This window comes from Oryctolagus cuniculus, chromosome 14 (genome assembly GCF_051225735.1).
Source record: "Oryctolagus cuniculus isolate XC-2025 breed Fujian yellow rabbit chromosome 14, ASM5122573v1, whole genome shotgun sequence".
Classification (NCBI taxonomy): Eukaryota; Metazoa; Chordata; class Mammalia; order Lagomorpha; family Leporidae; genus Oryctolagus; species Oryctolagus cuniculus.
The window spans coordinates 85,444,832-85,468,018 of NC_142880.1; positions in this window are offsets into that span (position 1 = coordinate 85,444,832).

Sequence of the window (23,187 nt, forward strand, 5' to 3'; positions counted from 1 at the left end):
AGTGGAAATGCTTCCAACATTTCCCCATTCAATAGGATGTTGGCTGTGGGTTTTTCATAGATTGCTTTGATTGTATTGAGGAATGTTCCTTCCAAACCCAGTTTGCTTAGAGTTTTCATCATGAACGGGTGTTGTATTTTATCAAATGCTTTCTCTGCATCTATTGAGATAATCATATGGTTTTTCTTCTGCAGTCTGTTAATGTGGTGTATCACATTGATTGTCTTGCGCACATTAAACCATCCCTGCATACCAGGGATAAATCCCACTTGGTCTGGGTGGATGATCTTTCTGATGTGTTGTTGCATTCTATTGGCGAGAATTTTATTGAGGATTTTTGCATCTATGTTCATCAGGGATATTGGTCTGTAATTCTCTTTCAGTGCTGCATCTTTTTCCAGCTTAGGAATTAAGGTGATGCTGGCTTCATAGAAAGAATTTGGGAGGATTCCCTCTTCTTCGATTGTTCTGAATAGTTTGAGAAGAATTGGAGTTAGTTCTTCTTTAAATGTCTGGTAGAATTCAGCAGTGAATCCATCTGTTCCTGGGCTTTTCTTTGTTGGGAGGGCCTTATTACTGTTTCAATTTCTGTCTCAATTATGGGTCTGTTTAGGTTTTCGATGTCTTCCTGGTTCAATTTAGGTAGGTTGCATGTGTCCAGGAATCTATCAATTTCTGATAGGTTTCCCTGTTTGCTGGCATACAAGTCCTTGTAGTAATTTCTGATGATTCTTTTTATTTCTGTGGTGTCTGTTGTTACATTTCCTTTTTCATCTCTGATTTTATTGATTTGGGTCTTTTCTCTTCCTTTTTTAGTTAGTTGGGCCAATGGGGTGTCAATTTTGTTTAATTTTTCAAAAAACCAGCTCCTCGTTTGGCTGATTTTTTGTAATTTTTTTTGGATTCAATCCTGTTGATTTCTTCTCTGATTTTAATTATTTCTCTTCTCCTACTAGATTTGGGTCTGGTTTGCTGTAGGTTTTCTAGATCCTTGAGGTGAATTGAAAGCTCATCTATTTTGTGCCTTTCCAATTTCTTGATGTAGGCACCTATTGATATAAACTTTCCTCTTAACACTGCTTTTGCTGCGTCCCATAAGTTTTGGTATGTTGTGCTGTTATCCTCATTTACTTCCAGAAAATTTTTGATTTCTCTTTTAATTTCTTCTATGACCCATTGTTCATTCAGGAGCATGTTGTTCAATCTCCATGTGTTTGCATATGCTTTAGGGATTCCTGAGTTGCTAATTTCCAACTTCATTCCTTTATGGTCTGAGAAGCTGCATGGTATGATTCTAATTCATTTTTGAATTTGCTGAGACTTGCTTTATGGCCTAGTATGTGGTCAATCTTAGAGAAGGTTCCATGTACTGCTGAGAAGAATGTAAAATCTTTAGCTGTAGGATTGAAAGTTCTGTATATATCTGTTAGATCCATTTGGGCTATAGTGTCGTTTAAATCTACTGTATCCTTGTTGATCTTCTGTCCTGTTGATCTGTCTATTTCTGAGAGTGGAGTATTGAAGTCCCCTAGTACTATTGTATTGGGGTCTAAGTCTCCCTTTAAGTCTGTCGCTCCCCCTCTTCGTGGAGGAGCAACACAGGACCCTGCGCTGTTCTTTCTGTCTGCTCGGCCCTCCCCGGGTTTGCTGCTGGTTCTTCCCGGGTTGGCTACTATCCCTTCCACCTCCGTGGAAGGGCAGTTCCCCCTGGCCGCATTCCCCACTTCCGCAGGGGAGCGGCACACCACCGGCCGGTTCTCTCGGGGGCTGCACGGGTTCCCTTAGATGTTCCCCATAGATGTTCCTGGTGCATGCCGTCTCTCTCCTCCTTTATAGTCCTTCTCCGCCAATCCCAACTCGGCTGCCCACACGCCGAGTACGCTGCTCTCCTCCAATCAGGAGCAAGTCCTACAGTCTATCAGTTGAACTGGAGGCAGCTGTGCGGAAGCTGTTTACTTCTCTCCCAACGCCACATTGTGGGAGAGCAGATGCATAGAATAAGTCTTAATTCGAGTAACTTAGTCTAGTCCGGATTGCTCCCCACAGATCCCCCTTTCTTTTTATTTTTTGGCGTTGATACTCGCCTGTCTTCGGTGTCCCGCGGCACACACTCTGCTCTACTTGCTAGCGTTGCCACAGGCTCTTACAAGTCCTATCAATCAGGAAAACCGAATCCGGGTCCTCTCTTCGCCATTGTGAGGAGGTTTTTAGGCGCTGATGCGTGCCTGTGTTCGGTGCCCTGCAGCGCATGCTCTGCTCTGCCTGCAGGGGACTTACAAGACCTATCAGGCAAACCGAATCCAAGCCTTCTCATTGCCTTATTGTGGGGGAGACTTATTAGTGTTGGTTCGTGCCTATCTTCGGTGACCTGCAGCTCATACTCTGGTCGAGCTTTGCTGGCGCTTACCGCCTTAAATCAGGCAGACCGAATCCAAGCCTCCTAATTGGCATGTTGAGGGGAGGCCTTATTTTTCTCTATTTCTCTATCTCCGGGCATTCCTACCTCTCCCATTTCACTTCTATCTTCCAGCATTCCCATTTCTCTTTTACTTCACTTCCAAACTTCTGTTTCTCTTATCCCCGCAGCTTTCCGGCACCTCGCCCCGCCGGCGGGTTCCCGGCTCTGCGCCGCTTCAGCCCGCGCGCCTCTCTCATCTGCGCAGCTTCCCGGCTTTGCGCGGCTCGGCTTTGCGCGCTCCGCGGTCTCCACGCTTAACCCTTTCGCGTCTGAACCACGGCCTACGCCAGCGTTCCCTATCTATTCACGCCCCGTGCTCTCTCTGCACGCGGCGGCTTCCGCGAGTAACACAGCGTAGCTTGCATCTCCGCCACTAGGATTCAATCTAAGTTCCCCGGGCTAGCCTGGCGAATTCAACCCAGCGTACGTCTCCGCCCCACGATCTGGCTTCCCGTCCTTTGCTCCCCGGGCTAATCAGACGGATCCCAATCTGGCTTGCGTCTCAGCTTCTGGTTTTAACTTTTCGCCCCCTATTCCCGGGCTAACTTGAGAACCCCAAAGTGGCTTTCGTTTCCGCCTTGGCCTGCCCCCCGCGGCTTCAATTTCCCTAACATTTTTCTCTACCCGGTATGTTTCCCCAAGCTTTCTTCCAACAATACTCCTCCCTCATTTCTCCTGGCCTCTCCCCACAGTCCGCGTCCGAGTCTGTTTGTTCTAGCTTTCACTTTCGCTTTCGACCTTAGAGATTTCTCCCAGCTTCCCCCCGTAGTCCGTATCCGAGTCTATGCCTAGGCTTTCAATAGCTTCTTCCGGCACCCTTTTCGTCCGGCTTTTCCCTAGGCTGTTTGCTAGTCTCTCTCTCCGGTATTTTCCCACTTCTTCCCGGTTTCTTCCCTCCTAAGTTTTCTATCCGTCCTAGGTTTCCTATCCGAGTCACGGCACCATTATGTCGCTCCCCCTCTTCGTGGAGGAACGACACTAAGCCCTGCCTAGGCTTCATATCCGAGTCACGGCACCATTATGTCGCTCCCCCTCTTCATGGAGGAACGACACTAAGCCCTGCCTAGGCTTCATATCCGAGTCACGGCACCATTATGTCGCTCCCCCTCTTCATGGAGGAACGACACTAAGCCCTGCCTAGGCTTCATATCCGAGTCACGGCACCATTATGTCGCTCCCCCTCTTCGTGGAGGAACGACACTAAGCCCTGCCTAGGCTTCATATCCGAGTCACGGCACCATTATGTCGCTCCCCCTCTTCATGGAGGAACGACACTAAGCCCTGCCTAGGCTTCATATCCGAGTCACGGCACCATTATGTCGCTCCCCCTCTTCGTGGAGGAGCAACACAGGACCCTGCGCTGTTCTTTCTGTCTGCTCGGCCCTCCCCGGGTTTGCTGCTGGTTCTTCCCGGGTTGGCTACTATCCCTTCCACCTCCGTGGAAGGGCAGTTCCCCCTGGCCGCATTCCCCACTTCCGCAGGGGAGCGGCACACCACCGGCCGGTTCTCTCGGGGGCTGCACGGGTTCCCTTAGATGTTCCCCATAGATGTTCCTGGTGCATGCCGTCTCTCTCCTCCTTTATAGTCCTTCTCCGCCAATCCCAACTCGGCTGCCCACACGCCGAGTACGCTGCTCTCCTCCAATCAGGAGCAAGTCCTACAGTCTATCAGTTGAACTGGAGGCAGCTGTGCGGAAGCTGTTTACTTCTCTCCCAACGCCACATTGTGGGAGAGCAGATGCATAGAATAAGTCTTAATTCGAGTAACTTAGTCTAGTCCGGATTGCTCCCCACAAAGTCACTTAACAAATCTTTTAGATAAACCGGTGCCCTGTAGTTAGGTGCATATACATTGATAATTGTTATATCTTCTTGTTGTATTGATCCCTTAATCATTATATAGTGTCCCTCTTTGTCTCTCTTAACAGTTTTTGTGGTAAAGTTTATGTTGTCTGATATTAAGATGGCTACGCCCGCTCTTTTTTCATTTCTGTTGGCATGGTATATCTTTTTCCAGCCTTTCACTTTCAGTCTGTATGGATCTTTGTTGGAAAGATGTGTTTCTTGTAAGCAGCAAATAGATGGGTTTTGTTCCTTAACCCAATCAGCCAATCTGTGTCTTTTAACTGGACAGTTCAGGCCATTAACGTTCAATGTGACTAATGCCATTTGCCAAAGATAAGTTCTAATATATGCTTTGAATTCCCTGTGATCTTTTGCTGTGAGGTTTCCTTCCTTTACCTTCTTTCATATTGATGACCGTGTTTCTGTGTTTCTGTGTGTAACACATCTTTAAGCATCTTTTGCAGGGCTGGACGAGTGGCGACAAATTCTTTCAATTTCTGTTTGCTATGAAAAGTCTTTATTTCACCTTCATTCACAAATGATAGCTTTGCAGGATATAATATTCTGGGCTGGCAGTTTTTCTCTCTTAGTACCTGGGCTATATCTCGCCATTCCCTCCTAGCTTGTAGGGTTTCTGATGAGAAGTCAGCTGTGAGTCTGATTGAAGATCCTCTGAGAGTAATCTGACGTTTCTCTCTTGCACATTTTAGGATCTTTTCTTTATGTTTCACTGTGGAGAGTTTAATTACAACGTGTCGTGGTGAGGATCTCTTTTGGTCATGTTTATTAGGGGTTCTGTGAGCTTCCTGTACTAGGATTTCTCTGTCCTTCTCCAAAGCTGGGAAATTTTCTGCTAATATCTCACTAAAAAGGCCTTCTAATCCTTTCTCCCTCTCCATGCCTTCAGGAACTCCTAGAACCCGGATGTTGGGTTTTTTAATAGTATCCTGCAGATTCCTGACAATATGCTTTAGATTTCTAATTTCCTCTTCTTTTCTTTGGTCTGACTGTATCCTTTCCTGTTCTCTGTCTTCTAAGTCCGATATTCTCTCTTCTGCTTCACCCATTCTGTTCGTAAGGCTCTCTATTGTGTTTTTCATTTGATCTATTGAATTCTTCACTTCATTATGATTTCTCGTCACTATCACAGTTTCCTGTTGTACTAGTTGTTTCGTTTCATTTTGATTCCTCCTTAATATTTCATTTTCACGAGAGAGATTTTCTATCTTGTCCATTAAGGATTTCTGTAGTTCAAGAATTTGTTTTTGAGAACTTCTTAATGTTCTTATCAATTTTTTGAGATCTGCTTCTTGCATTTCTTCTATATCATCATCTTCATAATCTTGAGTTGGGGTGTCTTTTTCGTTTGGGGGCGTCATGGTGACTTCCTTGTTTTTATTGCCTCGGTTTTTGCGTTTGTTATTTGGCATATTGGAGATATTTGGTTTCTTCACTGTGGTGCTTTTTCTTGTTATACTATGACTCTAGATTAAGTGGACTGTCTGTTTTTGATGGAGCCTTAGAGGCTTGAGATGGGTGTGGCCTGAGATCTCTGTTTGCTGTGCCAAAGGTGACACTCCCAGGTTAGGCGTGGTAGATCTCTCTGTCTCTCTCTCTTTCTTTTTTTTTGATTCAAAAGGGAAGTAGTTCCACACAGCTGAATGAAGTTGGAGGTAGTTAGCAGGCAAATGATATACCCACAGGAGCCAGAGATTGGAAGCTCTTTCCCAAGGACCACACAGGGAATCTGTTCTGCCCTCAGGGTGGGCTCAGATTCTCCTTCAGTCTCCCACTGGGTTGCCAAAGTTATGGAATTGTAGCGTCTCTGGAGAGTACTCACGTGAATTCCGTGAGTTCTCTCCCCCACCGTTTCTTTTTTCACAGTCTCAGTTCAGTAGCACCACAAATTTACTAGGTCCTAATCTCCTGTTAATTCGCCCCGCCCAGAGTCAGGTTTTTCTGCTAGGCTCAGGGCCGGTGCAGACCTGAGGTCACTCTGCTTATGACGTATGTCCAAGATGGCGCCTGCTCTTTGTCTTGCTCGCCCTTGAGAGGTGAGCGGAGAGAGAGAAACCCGTGTCCGTACCAGTCACCTTTTTTTTTTTTCCTCTCTCTCTCTTCCAGTTAGCCTGGTGAAGTCCCCCCCCCCCGGGGGTCGTTCCCTCTAGTCTCCTCTCTCCACTTGCCTGCCGGTGTCTCGGGCTATTGAGGTTCGGCTCACCTCGGTTCCAGCGCTGGTGTGTTGAGTCTGCCGCTGGTGTCCCGAACTGTGGGCTCCCACGCTCTCCACGCAGGTCCACTGTGAATCACGTGTTCTGGAAGAGTTTCTTCTGCTGTTTCCTCCCCTACTCTTCCTTGAATCTGCAGTATCTCCACTTTTATTAAACTGTCTCTCCCCGGACTATCAGTGTGCTCCCTTCCTATTCCGCCATCTTGCCTCCTCCCCATTCTCTACTGGTCTTTCTTACCTACCATTAGAATAGTTTTCTTAGGTAGACTACTGAATATAATCGATCATCAAATGGTCTGTCCCCAAGTTGGAGTTCTCTTGTTAGATTGTCTCTCCTTGCTCCCATCACCTGACAGTACAGACTCAGTACAGGTAGATCATCAAGTCAGTGAAGCAGGAGGGGAGGCAAGGAAAGGTTGGGGCAGACAGAAGGCAGCAAGAGGATACTGGACATCTATCTGGCTGAGGGAGGGAAGGAAGAATTGTATAGGAAGTGGGTGAACATCAAAGGAAGAACAAAGAACTTACTTTCACCCAAGACCTATCTTCACTTAATGTTCATTTTTCTCAGTCAACATTTATTGAGTACCCACTCTATGCTAGCACAACCCCAGATTCCATGGAAGCTATGTAGCTGTCAAAGTCATGGCCTCCTTCTGTAAGAGTTTATAATGTAGAAGAGCCAAGTTGAAGACATAATAGTGACAATAGACTGGAATGAGACAAAGGTCACAGGGCTTCATGCATTTACTCATCCTTGAATTCTCATATTTTAAACTTTATGCATTTATTTATATTTTTATTTTTTGAAAAGCAAAGAGACATAGATAAAGAGAGACAAAGAGAGAATGAGCCAGACAGGTAGAGTTGTTCCATACCATAGCTAGGGCTGGGCCAGGCCAAAACTAGGGAATGGGAGTTCAGTCCTGGGTCTCCTTCGTGGGTGGTACAGACCTAACTATTTGAATCTTCACCTGCTGCTCCCAGAGGTCCACATTAGCAGGAAGCTGGAATCAGGAGCAAAACTAGGACTCAAACCCAAGCACTCTGATAGGGCAAGTGGGCATCCCAATTGCGGCCTTAACTGCTGTGCCAAACATCTGTCCCCTAACACATTCTAAACAGGCTCTTACCTCCATCATTCCTTTAAAATCACTTTCATACGGTCATCAATGACCTATCACTGAATCAATGACCAGGTATATCCTTATCCAGCATGTTAGCAGCATGTGTCACAATGCATTGTTCTCTCTTGAAATGCTGTCTTCCCTCACTTGCAGGACAACATACTCTCTTGTTTTTTTTTCTCTCTCTCCTGCTTTGGTTTCCCTTGAATAGAATTTTTTTTTTAATTATCTATGAGAGAGAGGGCCAATGCAGTGGCTCACTTGGCTAATCCTCCACCTGTGGTGCCAACACCCCGGGTTCTAGTCCCGGTTGCTCCTCTTCCAGTCCAGCTCTCTGCTGTGGCCCGGGAAGGCAGTGGAGGATGGCCCAAGTGCTTGGGCTCTGAACCCGCATGGGAGACAAGGAGGAAGCACCTGGCTCCTGGCTTTGGATCAGCGCAGCGCACAGGCTGTAGTGGCCATTTGGGGGGTGAACCAACGGAAAAGGAAGACCTTTCTCTCTGTCTCTCTTTCTCACTGTCTAACTCTACCTGTCAAAAAAAAATTTATCTATGAGAGAGAAAGAAAGATAAAGAGAGAGAGAGAGAGAAATGAACACTCCCACATCTACTCATTCACTCTCCAAATGACTACAGTAGGCAGGAACCAGGAACTCCATCCAGGTCTCTCATAAGGGTTCCAGGAACTCAACGTCTGAGTCATCACCACTGCCTCCCAGGGTGTGCATTAGCAGGAATCTGGAGTTGGGAGCCAGGGGCAGATAATAAATCCAGCCACTATGACATGAGATGCAAGTGTCCAAGCTAGGCCAAATACCTGCCCCTCTCTGAACTCTTCATCTTTTATTGGTTCATCTTCTTCTTTTAGATTTCTTTATGTAGCAGTGTCCCAAAATTTGTCACTGGTCCTTATCTCCACTCTGGATGCACCCACCCCCTTGATGATCTCATCTAGGCTTACCACGGGACAAACTGCCTTCTTGCTAATGACTCCAAATTCACATCTCCAAGCTAGACCTCTTGGATGAACTTGAGATTCACACACACACACACACACACACACACACCCTACTTCACCCACAGCTTTCTCCTGTTTATGACAACTCTTTCATTTTCTCAGGTTACAAACCAGGGATTTGTCTGCTGTTCCTTCCTCTCACATTTCATGTGCAATCTGTCAGGTAAATCTTGATGTCTACGTTTTGAAGGATGCAAAGGATGACTGTTTCTCACTGCCACGCACGAGTCCAAGCAGCGCCATCCTATTAGATTCTCCTGCTTTGTAACTGGTCTTGTAGCAGGAGACTACAGAGAGGCAGGACATGCCAAGGCTTTTACCAGGAAAAAAATGGATTTATTCTTCTGCCAGCTGGTCCAGAGGAGAGTTCTGTCTCTGAATTCTGGGCCCTGAGCAAAGCAGGGCATGGTCCTGTATCCCCTAGCACAAGCGACTTTACGTTTCCTAATGCATATTCAGTTATACAACATTTGGATATTTTAGTGCCGTAGCCCTGCCCACAAAGTCACACCTGCGTGCACCCATACCACTGCAGTTGAACATTATAATAGCATTGCTTTAGCTGACCTCGCTGCATTTGCGGGATTTCTCAGAAACCCCGCTCACCCCGCTGTTCCTGGAAGGCCCCTGCTTGAAAGCCTCTCCCACTTTTTTTTTTTCCTTTAGTCAGTCTTTTCCTACCTGGAGTGGGTGAGACCCCAGGGGTCGCTGCCACAGTCTCTCTGCTTCCTCATTTCCCGCCCTCTCCTGTACCCTACTATCAAGCTGACTGTCAGGGTAATTCTCTTAAAACACATCAGACCATGTCATTCCCTGACAGGACTCCTCCTTTCACACAAAAGTCCCCAGACGATGAGACCTCTCCAAGTGTCCTCTCCTGGCTCCCTCTGCTTGAGACGCACCGTCTCCTGCGGTGCCTGCACGCACTGGAAGCACTCTTAGCTCAGGGCCTCTGCACTGGCAGTTCCTCCACCCAAAACACTCCATGCCCAGACGTGCCCAGGACCAACCTCCCCCGCTCCTTCGATTCTTGGTGCTTATTGAAATAAGGTCCGTTCTGACCACTTTCTTCAAGACTGCTAATTACGCACCCCATTTTCCTGTGGGCCTGTTTCATTTTTCTGTCGCCCTTCTCACTTCTTAACAAACTGCACAGTTGTGCTTATAATCTGTCTCTGCATGCTGGAATCTGAGTTCTGTAGGGGAAGAGATCTGTCTCCTTTATGCACTGACACAGACCCAGTGCCTAAGGGAGAGCCTGGCACAATGTAGGAATTTAATGAAATTTGTTGACTTGAAATGGAATTCATTCGACAGCCACTTGGCAAGTGTATATTTAGTATCTATTGTGTGTCAGGTCCCACATTAGCGGCTTGACACTCAGCAAAGAATGAGGTAGATTTTCATCACAATTATGGGGTTCATAGAGCAGCGGAGATGACAGATTCTGAGCAAGTAATCACAATGCGATGATTTGCCCAGAGTACAAAGGGGCTTCAGAATGTTCATGAAAAATGGAAGGAAAAAACTATTTGGGGGTGTCCCACATTTTTGGAATCCATGCATGTTTTCTCATAGCATGCATTTTTAGGCGTTTTATTGAAATACAGTACAAATACCAAGAAATGCACATAAGTACACAGATAAGTGAGTTTTTACTGCTCTGATCAGTCATATTCAACACCCACATTAAAAAAAAAAAAAAAGCGATGGGGCTGGCACTGTGGCATAGCAGGTAAAGCTGCGGCCCGCAGTGCCGGCATCCTTATGGGTGCTGGTTCCTGTCCTGGCTGCTCCACTTCCCATCCAGCTCTCTGCTATGGCCTGGGAAAGAAGCAGAAGATGGCCCAAATGTTTGGGCCCCTGCACCCACATGGGAGACCCAGAAGAAACTCCTGGCTCCCGGTTTTGGATAGGTGCAACTCTGGCAGTTGTGGCCATATGGGGAATAAAGCAGCAGATGGAAAACCTCTCTCTCTCTCTCTTTCAAATAAATAATTTTAAAAAAAAAAAAAACAAAAACAACAAAGCTACTAGTACTTCCCATGAACATTTTGAGGGCCTCTCATGGACGGTGTTATTGGGAACACACATTGGAAATCTCCCTGTGGCTTGAGAGTCAGAAAAAGCCTCCCTAAGGAGAATATTTAAGCTCAAAGTGGAATAAAATATGACTGGGGTGGGGAGGGCACAGAGAGTTTTGAAGTGAGGGGGCAAGTATGTACAGAAGGAATAGGAATGAGAAAAGCAGGCAGCAGGGCCGAGATCACATTTCAAAAGCAAATTGAATTAACCATGTGGAGAGTACAAGAAGGTGAAGATAAAAGTGTGCCAGGCTAAGGCACAAATTAAACTTTAAATTAAAAGGCAAGAAAACATGAAGCTTATATGAGGGGCTTTTAAAAAGTTCATGACAAAATCTGTATTAAGAAAAAATTATGCATGGATTTCAAATTTTTTTTTTTGCACCAGAACAAATGTCTTTCCATTCCGCCTTTCCAGACTTGTTGAAGTCCCTTCCAATGACTCAGCTTGCCTGGAGCATAGGGTTGAGCCCTTACGGTGAGCACTGAGAGGGAGATTACCTGAGGTAGCAGGCAAGCTCTGGAAGCTTTCTGTGCGCGATTTTGATCAAAACTGTGCTTTAGAAAGATGTTGTCTGGGGGCCAGTTTGGCATATGGGTGCCAATTCGAGACCTGGCTGCTCCACTTCCCATCCAGCTCTCTGCTATGGCCTGGGAAAGCAGTAGAAGATGGCCCAAGTTCTTGGGCCCCTGCACCCACATGGGAGACCCAGAAAAGGCTCCTGGCTCCTGGCTTCAGATTGGCGCAGCTCTGGCCGTTACAGACAATTGGGGAGTGAACCATCAGGTGGAAGACCTCTCTCTCTCTCTCTCTCTGTGCCTCTCCTCTCTCTGTGTAACTCTGACTTTCAAATAAATAAATAAATCTTTTTTTTTTTTTAAAAAAAGATGTTGTTTGATTGTAGGGTGCAGATGCTAGGAGCACATGAGAGTAGGGTAACTACAAAGTCTATAGGGAAAAGTCGACCATAGCTCACCTTGTACCCTGAAGGCCCAGCCAAGGCCCTTGCTTCCTTTAAGACGTGAAAAACAAGAAGCATGATCACTAAAATTCTCAAGAGACCAAAATGAACACACTTAGCCGCTTTCCATGGCGGGAAACATAACTGCTGCACGCACTGAAAAGTCTCACATTAATAAACTTAGCATATTCTTTCCATAGCTGGAATGGAAAATCATGACCAGAAACTCTCTCACCCATTTGGTTTGCTTATTCGGTGTGAAATCCTCTGGAGACAAACTCAGGGCAATCAGGGGGTGGCTCAGGAGCCAGAGAATCAGGGTGAACTGTTCTTTGGCTTTAGAGCTAAAGGTGGACCTATCTCCGCTGTCTGGGGGGTGGGGCCAAGATGGTGGCCCCACACGGCTGTGCACACCCCAAGTCACCTGCATAGTCACAAGCAAAGCTGCACAGAGAAGAGTCACTCCCATAACCCCTCCCGCAGCTCCTGGGAGCGTGGCATGGAGGGACGCCTCCTGCATGGGAGAATGAGAGCAAATTGAAGCCCAGTGCCAGGCCTGCTGGGGAAAACTTCAGTCAGACGGAGCCCCCCTGCCCCGGCCTCCAGGCCCTTACCTTGGGGTGAATGTTTGGAGGCTCCACAGCCAGGTGGCCTCTGCCACCCCTGCCCCAACTGCAAAACTCCAGCCACAAAGAGAGGCATGAGACAGAGCTTGGGACCCGGCCTGGGAGCTCAGAGCCCAGAGCCCAGCCTACTGGATTAAGACCCAGTAATTGACATAGCCCAAAGGGCTCTACCACTCAGCTGGGGCTCATAGACGGAGCTTCTAAATTAACCAGCATCAGGTGGACACCTGCAGTGGCGGAGCGGGGTGGGGAGAGACTGTGGATTCATTTGGGTTTTGTCACTGTCAGACTCTGGTGGGCCTGGAGAGCACCCCCAGGACTTTGAGAGTCCCAGGGACTGTGGAACTCAGGACTTGGGACTAGCCTGGGAAGGACTAGCCTGGGGCAGAGCTCCCTGTTTTGTCTTCCTCCAACCCTGAGCATACAGCAAGGAGCAATGGAACTGTGCTTCAGAAATCAGAACTGGATTGGTAAAGCCTACAGCTGGGCCAATCCCAATAATTTGCACCTGCAGGCCAGTTCCTGTGGACAGTCTCTGCACTTGCCCAAATAGCAGGTGGAGATCTGTACCCTGGTGAGACAGACTTGACTTGACTGTATCAGCACCAGCCTCAGGCAGACCTGTTGTGCACCCTCACGATTACGGAGGGCCCAGCGTCCGTGAGACCCAGGTGTGACCCACCCGAGGCCTGCCTGAAAAAGCTGTCTCTATCATCGGTTCTACATCTTGGGCAGAAACCAAGGAATCACAGGACTGTTCTGGAACTCAGTGTCAGCCAATAAAAGCCAGCACTGGGCAGATTCTAATGGTCCCTATCCCCAGGCAGGTGCCAGCAGATACAGCCTCTGGACTGCTTCAGCACCCAGAGGAGTTTTGTGACTGTAGGTGAGCAATCTTACACCTAGTGAGCACCATCGGTGACAGGCAGGTACAGCACGAGCAGTGTGTCCACTTGAGCAACAGACAGCAGAGCAGACGGCTCTGCATTTCCAGAAGGGGATGAGTGCGATGGCGCAGCTAGCTAAGGTGCCGCTAGTGACGCTGCTCTCCCATGTCAGAGTGCCTGGCTGCTCCAGCCCCCTGCTAATGTGCAGGGAAACAGCACATGACGGCCAAGTGCTTGGGCCACTGCCACTCACCAGGGAGACCTGGATGGAGTTCCTGGCTCCTGGCTTTGGCCTGGCCCAGCCCTGGCTGTTATGGGCATTTTGGTACTGAACCAGCAGATGGAAGATCTCTTCTCTCTTCCTCTCTCTCTCTCTCTCTCTGCCTTTCAAACAAATAATTAAAAAAAAAAAAAAAAGACATTCTAGAAGGACAGCCATGAATGAAGCCAGATGACTAATCCTTCAATGCACAGATGACATTGTACTCCAACAAAATCAGGAACTTCCAGGAAAACTGCCCCCACTTAAACAGCAAAGTAATGCGCCAGAAACCAACCATCTAAGAATTGAAATCTCCCAGTGCTCAGATGAAGATTTCAAAATAGTTATCCTAATAAAACTCAACAAAATTCAAGAGTACACAGAAAGGTTTCAGTGTTCTCACAGAGATTTGATAGACATGGAAATAAACAAAGTTTAATTCAACCTGAAATTCTTCAACTGAAAATACACAGAGTAAAATTAAAAATATAATAGAAGGCATCAATAGCACAATGGACCAGACAGAAGGAAAAAATCAATGATTTTTAAAGATTGGTGGGGAAAAAGAAATATAAGGACTCAAGAGGAATGAGGAAAGCTTACGGGAAACACGGAGAGCATGAAAAGAGCAGATATTGGTTCCTGGGATTCAAGAGGGACTTGGGAATGCCAAAGTGATAGAAAACGTATCCAGGCCGGTGCTGCGGCTCACTAGGCTAATCCTCCACCTAGCGGCGCCGGCACACCAGGTTCTAGTCCCGGTCGGGGCGCCGGATTCTGTGCCGGTTGCCCCTCTTCCAGGCCAGCTCTCTGCTGTGGCCAGGGAGTGCAGTGGAGGATGGCCCAAGTGCTTGGGCCCTGCACCCCACGGGAGACCAGGAGAAGCACCTGGCTCCTGCCTTCAGATCAGCGTGGTGCGCCGGCCGTGGTGGCCATTGGAGGGTGAACCAACGGCAAAGGAAGACCTTTCTCTCTGTCTCTCTCTCTCACTGTCCACTCTGCCTGTCAAAAAATTTAAAAAAAAAAAAAAAAAGACGTATCCAAGGAGATACTGGCATGGCAGAAAACTTCTCAAACCCAGAGCAAGATACAGCTATCCAGGTACAGGAAGGTCAAAGACCACAGTCAGAATCAACCCAACGAAGTCTACTGTAAGGACAGATTTTTAGGATGAAGAGGCTTGTATCTAGATTCGGCTCTGGTAAACAAGTAACTTGTCTGCCGGATGACTTCTCCTGCTCCTTGGGAGCCTGGCCAGTTCCCAGGGAGGAGGATAAAGGAATGTTTTTGATAAACAGGTGGGTATGCTTCGTGTCTCAGCTCTCTGGCCAAGATCTGGGGCGGGACGCACTGCTTGCCTAAAATCTTGGCAATGAGCCCCCTTTGTCCTTGGGGGCTTTAAGAGGGAGCCAGAGCAAGCCTCTGCTGCTGCTGTTCCATCCCGGAGGAACACGCAGTCACGCTGGACGTTGAACGTGCCCGTGATGATTACTGATGATGTTTGGTTCTCAGTATGGATCCTTTTCCGGTGCTGTGTGAAGATTGCCTGGTGGTAACTTCCCGGGTTGAGTCCCTACCTTTAGGGACCCCCCCCCCTTCTTTCTCTCTTTCTCTCTCTCTGCCCTACTTCTCAAAACTTGCTACTTAAATAAACTACTTTTTTCTTTATACTACAAGGCTTGCAGAGTATTTCTTGCAGATGGAACTAAAAGTAACTAAGTCTGTGCACAGCAGACAGCTAAAAAATAATTTGCTGTCCCATCTACCCAAGACGTAATATAATCAAGCTCTCCAAGGTTTAAGAGAGGGTTCTCAAAGCTGCAAAAGAAAAGCAGCAAACAAAACATAAGAGGCTCCAGATCTGCTTGACTGCAGACTTCTCAGCAGGAACATGCAGGCCAGGAGGGAGTGGGATGAGACTTCTACTGAACTGACAGAATAAAAATTACCAGCCATGAGTGCTGTGTCCAAGAAAACATCCTTCAGATATAAGGGAGACATGAAGACATTCCAGAACAAGCAGAACCCGAGATAATTTATCTCCACAACACCTGTGTCACAAGAATTGTTAAGGGGAGTTCTTTTTTTAATGTATTTATTTATTTGAAAGGCAGAGTTAAAGAGAGGCAGAAACAGAGAGAGGTCTTCCATCCACCGAGTCACTCCCCAGATGGCCACAAGGGCCAAAGCTGGGCTGATTTGAAACCAGAAGCCTGGAGCCTCTTCCTGGTCTCCCGCGCAGGTGCAGGGGCCCAAGGACTTGGGCCATCTTCTGCTGCTTTCCCAGGTCATAGCAGAGAGCTGGATCAGAAATGGAGCACCTGCGACTTGACTTGGTGCCCAGCTGGCACTGCAGGTGGCTGCTTTAACTGCCACACCACAGCACCAGCCCCAAAGGGAGTTCTTCAAACGGACAGAAGAAAAGTCTAACAAGTAAGAAGAAAATATTAGAAAGTAGAAAACTCACTGGTAAGAGTAACTATACCTACAATTTCAGGAGGCAAACATCGTGTGTAAGTCATTTATATCTTTACTCTGGGGACTAAAAATTCACAATTATTACACTGAATTAAGAGACAGGCAATATTGAAAGATGTCAAATGTAACATCCAAAATTCAAAATGTGGGGAGGAATGGAGCACCATATAGAGTGCTTTATTAGGATTTGCCATCTCTGTTTTTTGTTTGTCTCTCTCTATTTTTATAATCTATATTCAGTTGTTATGATGTCAAGATAGCTTGTTATAGTCAAAAGAAGTTTTTTGTAAGCCTCAAGGCAATCACAAAGCAAAATTTGTACATGGACTTACCAAAAATAATAAGCAAGTGATCAAAGTACACCACTGGCAAAAATAACTTAATCACAAATGAAGATTACGGAGATGAAGGGGAAAAAAAAAAAAAACTTTAGGGGCCAGCACTGTGGCGTAGCAGGTAAAGCCACCGCCTATAGTGCCAGCATCCCATGTGGGTACCTGTTTGAGTCCCAGCTGCTCTACTTCTAATGCAGCTCTCTGCTGTGGCCTGGGAAGGCAGTAGAAGATGGCCCAAGTCCTTGGGCCCCTGCACCCATGTGGGAAACCCAGAGGAAGTCCTGGCCCCTGGCTTTGGATCAGCACAACTCTGGCCATTGCGGCCAACTGGGGAGTGAACCAGCAGATGGAAGACCTCTCCCTCTCTCTCTCTGCCTCTCCTTTTCTCTGTGTAATTCTGCCTTTCAAATAAATAGATAAATCTTTAAAAAAAAAGAAATTACAATAAAAATACAAAACAAGTATCAAAATGGAAATAGTAAGACCTTATCTATCAATCATTACTTAAATGTAAATGGACTAAATTCTCCAATTAAAGCAGTGACTAAATAGATCATAAAACAGGACCCAACTGCATGCTGCTTACAAGAAACTCCCTTCACCCCTGAGTAAACCCATGGATTGAAAAGAAAAGCTTGGAACAGGACATTGCATGAAAATTGAACCCAAGAGAAAGCAGGTGTGGCTATACCTTTTTCAGATAAAATATATTTTAAACCAAAATCAGTAAAGAGACAAGAATGGTTACTACCCCAAGGGAAAATAACACTTGTAAATGTATCTGCACCCAATGATGGAGCATCCAAATATATAAGGCAAATACCAGTAGATGTAAAAGGAGAGACAGACTCTAATACAATAATGGGGGACTTTAACACCCCACTCTCAGAAATTGGGAGATTATCTGGGCAGGAAATCAACAAAGAAACAGCAGAGTTAAGTTGCACTCTGGGTCATCTGCAGAACTTTCCATTCAACAGCTGCAGAACACAAGCATTTTCCAGGATAGATCACATAATAAGTCACAAAACAAGTCCCAGCAAATGTAAAAGAAGAGAAAACACACTGAGTATCTTTTCTGACCACAAAGCGATAAAACTAGAAATCAAGAACAAGGAAAGCTGTGGAAAGTACATAAACACATAGAAATTAAACCATTTCCTTCCAACCACCAATGGACCAAGGAAGAAATCCAGGAGAAAATTTTAAAAATTCCTGAAATGAATGAAAATGGAAACAGAACATACCAAAACCTAGGGGATACAGCAAAAGCAGTTCTAAAAAATAAGTTTACAACAATCAACCCCTTCATCAAACAGACGGAAAGTGCCGAAATGAACAACTTATCACTGCATCTCAAAGAACTAGAAAAAGAAGAACAAATCAAATCCAAAATTGGTAAAAGAAAAGAAAAAATAAAGCTCAGAGCACAAATAAATGGTATAGATACCAAAAAAAATCAATGAAATAAAGAGTTGGTTCTTTCAAAAGATAAATAAAATCAATAAACCCCTGGCTAGACTAATCAAGAAAAAAAGAGACAAAATTCTAATACATAGAATCTGAGATGGAAACAGAGACATTACCACTGAAACAGAAATACAAAGGATTATTGGCGATTATGATGATCAGCCATACAGCAACAAATTTGATAACAGAAAAATGGACAAATTCTTGGACACATATACTTTACCTAGATTGAATCATTAGGAAATAGAACACCCAAACATAACAATAACAAGTAGCAAGATTGACTCAGTAATAATAAAAAAAACTCCCATCTAAGAAAAACTTAGGATCCAATGGCTTCTTTAAAGAAGAATGAACACCAGCGCTTCTTAAATTATTTAAAAAACTAAAAGAGGAGGGAATTCTTCTAAATTTATCATGTGAGACCAGCATCACCCTGATTACCAAAATAAGGCAAGGAAGGACACAACCAAAAGAGAAAGTTACACTCTGATACTTCCTTGAACTTAGATGCAAAAATCGTTAATAAAATACTAGCAAATCGAATGCAACAGCACATTAGAGCAATCGTCCATCATGATCACATGGGATTCCTCCCAGTAATGTAATGATGGTTCAACACATGAAAATCAATAAATGTGATATACCACATAAACTGAACAAAGGACAGAAATAAGATGGTTAGCTCTATAGATAGAGAAAAGGCACTCAATAAAATTCAACACCCCTTCATGATAAAAATTGAAAGAATTGCATATAGAAGGTACCCACCTTAATATAATAAAGACAAAGATAACAAGCTAACAGCTAACATCATTTTGAGTGGGGAAAACCTGAAGGCTTTCTAAGATCAGGAATAAGATAAGATGGCCCAATTTCACCACTCTTTTCAGCATAGTACTGGAGGTCCTAGCTAGAGTAATTAGGCAAGTGAAAGAAACAAAAGGTGTCCAAATTGCTAAGGAAGTCATACTGTCACTGTTTGCAGATGACATGAACTTATTAAATATAGAAAACCCCAAACACTCAACCAAAAAGCTGTTGTACTAATAAACAAATTCAGCAAAGTGGAGGTTACAAAGCCAAGGTTAAAAAAAAAAAAGTCAGTAGTATTGTTATATACCAACAGTGAATCACCTGAAAAAGAAATTAAAAAGCAATTTCATTTCCAGTAACGAGCAAAAAAGAGAAATACCTTGAAATAAATTTGACAAAGAAGTGAAAGAGCTCTACAATGAAAGTTAAAAATCTGATGAAATAATTTCAAGGATCTCTGTGAGTGAGACCCCAGTGGAAAGAAGGGGCCATCAAAGAAGGATGTACTTATCTCTGAAGGGAGGAGAGAACCTCCACTTTGCATATGGCCCTGTCTAAATACTGACAGAGTTTGTGGACTCAAAAGGCTTCCATAGCCTTGGCAGCTCAAGTCAAGAGCCTTGGGTGGTCACTGACATCAAACTTAAGAGTGTTAATTGTTAAATCAACAACAGGAGTCACTGTGCACTTACTACCCGTGTTGTACCTCTATCCTAAATGAGTTGTACTATAAGAATTAATAGTAGAACTTGTCTTCAAACTGTACTTTATACTTCGTGTGTCTGTGTGGGTACAAGCATTTCAAATCTCTACTTCGTATAGAGTTGGTCTTCTGTATATAAAGTCAATTAAAAACGAATCATAGTGAAAAATGGAATGAGAGAGGGATTAAGAGGTGGGATGGAAGTAGGGGTGGGAGGGCAGTAATGGGGAGGAGAAACACTATATCCCTAAAAGCTGTACATATGAAATTTGTATTCATTAAATTAAAAAATTAAACATTAAAGAAAATTTGGGACCAGCGCTGTGGCACAGCGGGTTAATGCCCTGACCTGAAGCGCCAGCAACCCATATGGGTGCCAATTTGAGTCCCAGCTGCTCCTCTTCCCATCCAGCTCTCTGCTATGGCCTAGGAAAGCAGTACAAAATGGCCCAAGTCCTTGGGTCCCTGCACCCATGTGGGAGACTGGAAGTAGTTCCTGGCTCCTGGTTTTGGATGGGTGCAGCTCTGGCCATTGCGGCCAATTGGGGAGTGAACCATCGGATGGAAGACCTCTCTCTCTGTCTCTCTCTCTCTGTCTGCCTCTCCTCTCTCTGTGTAACTCTGACTTTCAAATAAATAAATAAATCTTAAAAAATTTAAAGAAAATAAAGTAAAAAAAGAAAGAACTTCAAGAAGACACAAAGAAATGGAAAGATATCCCATGATGAAGGATTGGCAGAATCAGTATCATTTAAATATGCAAATGCTACTCAAAGTGACTTACAGGTTCAATGAAATCCCTATCAGAGCCGGTGCTGTGGTTCACTTGGTTAATCCTCCACCTGTAGCACTGACATCCCATATGGGCGCCAGGTTCTAGTCCCAGATGCTCCTCTTCCAGTTCAGTGCTCTGCTGTGGCCCGGGAGTGCAGAGGAGGATGGCCCAAGTGTTTGGGCCCTGCACCCACATGGGAGACCAGGAGGAAGCACCCGGCTCCTGGCTTCGGATCGGCGCAGCGCATGTGGCAGCCATTTGGGAGGTGAACCAACAGAAGGAAGACCTTTCTCTCTCTCTCTCTCTCTCTCTCTCTCACTGTTTAGCTGTGCCTGTCAAATAAAAAAAAAAAAAAAGAAATCTCCATCAAAATATCAATGACATTTTTCACAGAATGAGGAAAAACACTAATAAAATTTGTATAGAACCATTAAAGACCCTGAATAATGAAACTGATCTTCAGCAAAGAGAAAAAGCAGGAGACATTTCACTACCTGATGTTAGAATATATTACAAAGCTACAGTACATAAAACAGTATAGTACTGGCTTAAAAACACATCCATAGACCAATATAACAAAATAGAAATCCTATAAGTAAACCAATGCATATATAGACAACTTATCTTTGACACAGTTTCAAAAAACATGTATAGGAAAAAGATAGTTTTTTTAATAAATGGTGCTGGGAAAATTAGATATACACATGTAAAAAAATAGATATATACATGCATATAAATGACACTAGATGTCTGTAACTCATCATTTAGAAAAAAATAGTGCAAAATACATTAAAGACCTAAATGCGAGGTCTGACACTTTTAGAATATCATAAGAAAACATAGGGCAAACACTTCAGAACATTGAGACAGGCAGGGATTTTCTGGGTCAGATCCCAAAGCAAAAACAAATGAAATTTCATCAAACTAAAGAGCTTTTGCACAGCAGAGTAGACAATCAACAGAGCAAAGAGAAAATATTTGCAAGCTATACATCTGACAATATTAAAAACTCAAACTAAATAGCAAACAAAAAATCCAATTTTAAAGTGGGCAATAGAGCTAAAAAGACATTTTTCAACCTCCAGGGCTAGGCCAGGCAGAAGCTACGTCCCCAAAGTTCAATCTATGTGACTGGCAGGAACCCAAACACTTGAGCTCTCACCTGCTGCCTCCCAGAGCGTGCATTAGCAGGAGCCTGGATTGGAAGTGGAGCAGGTACTCAGACCTAGACACTCCAATATGGATATGGGTGTTCCCAGCAGTGTCTTAACTGCTGAACCACAATGCCAACCCCATGGCTTTTGTTTGTGGGCAAGGTTTCCTTCATTTTCAAGTCCTTGAGGTGAAGGGCTGTCTCACTAGGGAATTACATGAACCACAAGGAAACAACTCAGGGGGAATGGAAAGTCCATCTGGGAGTCTGCATCAGGCCAAGCACCTGTTTGTAACTGGGGTGACCGCAGTGGGGCAGAAAGGGAATCGAAGAGACAGAGGAAGAACAGGGAAAGGGATGTAAGATTAGGTCAATTGCATTTGGTCTCTTTGTACTAAATTTTTTTACAAAAATTACAGGGGAATAATTCAAATTGTTGAGGGAGGAGGAATTCACAGAGCAGCACAACTTAGAAAATGACCTGGAAATTGATCTCTGGTACATTGAGTCGTTAGCATTGTAGCCATAGACTTTAATTTACCATTTGAATAACTTTCTTCTTAATGTGACTTTGAAGATATCTCCTTTTTTCTGTCTCTAAATTATATGTATTTTGTAGCAATTAGACTATAAAGTCTGGAATAGAAGGCCGAGTTCGGGGCCAGCGCTGTGGCATAGTAGGTTAAGCCTCCGCCTGTGGTGCCGGCATCTCATATGAGTGCTGGTTCACGCCCAGCTTGCTCCATTTCCAATCCAGCTCTCTGCTATGGCCTGGGAAAACAGTAGAAGATGCCCCAAGGACTTGGGCCCCTGCACCCACATGGGAAGACCTGGAAGAAGCTCCTGGCTTCTGGCTTAGATCAGCTCAGCTCCCACTGTTGCCGGCATCTGGGGAGTGAACCAGCAGATGGAAGACCTCTTTCTCCCTCTCTCCCTCTCGCTGTCTATAACTCTACCTGAGCTCTCAGTAAGTGAATTTTGGAAGCCCCAGCAACTACCCCAGATACTACAGATATAGACCATGCACGCCCAGACATATAGGAGATTTATCTGAATAAGCTGCATGCTGTATGCAAGACGATTTCTGATCTAGTGGTATTAAGTAATTTTTCAGTCTTCAACTTGTTTTTATATATGCAGGCAAGGCATTAAAAAATAAATAAATGAAGCAATTTTAAAAAAAAATAACCACTAAAATGACTGTCTCCTACACTGTTCAAAATTTCTTTCTCAAACAAGAAATATAATTGCCTGATATTCATCAGTGTTCCCAGGGATATTTAGAGGTGACTGTTGTTTATCAAATCCCTTTCATGTTTTTCTCTCTGAGTGCAAGGATATAGCACAATCACAAAACGATCTAAACAGCTTCCCTACTGAGTCAACAATAGGCAGTACACACAAGACTTTAGTTTAAAAGTTTCCTCCTTTCATTGTTTGGATTCCATGACAGTCATCTGGAGTGCAAAATAAACTACATTTAAAAGTTTTTTTTTAAGAGAGGTGAAATATATCTCAAAGTTTCGAAAACTGAACATATGCCAGGTTTGAAACACAACAGCTTGAAAGCACTGGAAGGAAAATAATTGATGCAGGTAAGTCTCTGCTGCACGCCCTGAGGAGTCTGCCAGTTGCACAGTGGTCCTTGGGGACGGAATACTCTTGAAATAGAGCACCGTCCACTACCAATACTCATGGGAATTGGGCCTCAGTCTGTCTCGGAAGAGTGTGGAAAGAGAATACAGAAAGTAGTGAACCCCCTGGGATGTTTGCATGGCCTTTAGCCATTCCTATCTACACCATGAGCTTTTGCTACAGCAATAAAACGCTCCCCAAAGCCTCAGAAGCTTCTACCAGCAAACCCATGCTTCTCCTTTTAGGGCCTACCGGATGCTACAGCTCCTCTGGCTTTGGTCTGGCTTTGGTTGAGGTCTGTGTCCTGTGGCTCTCATTCTGTGTT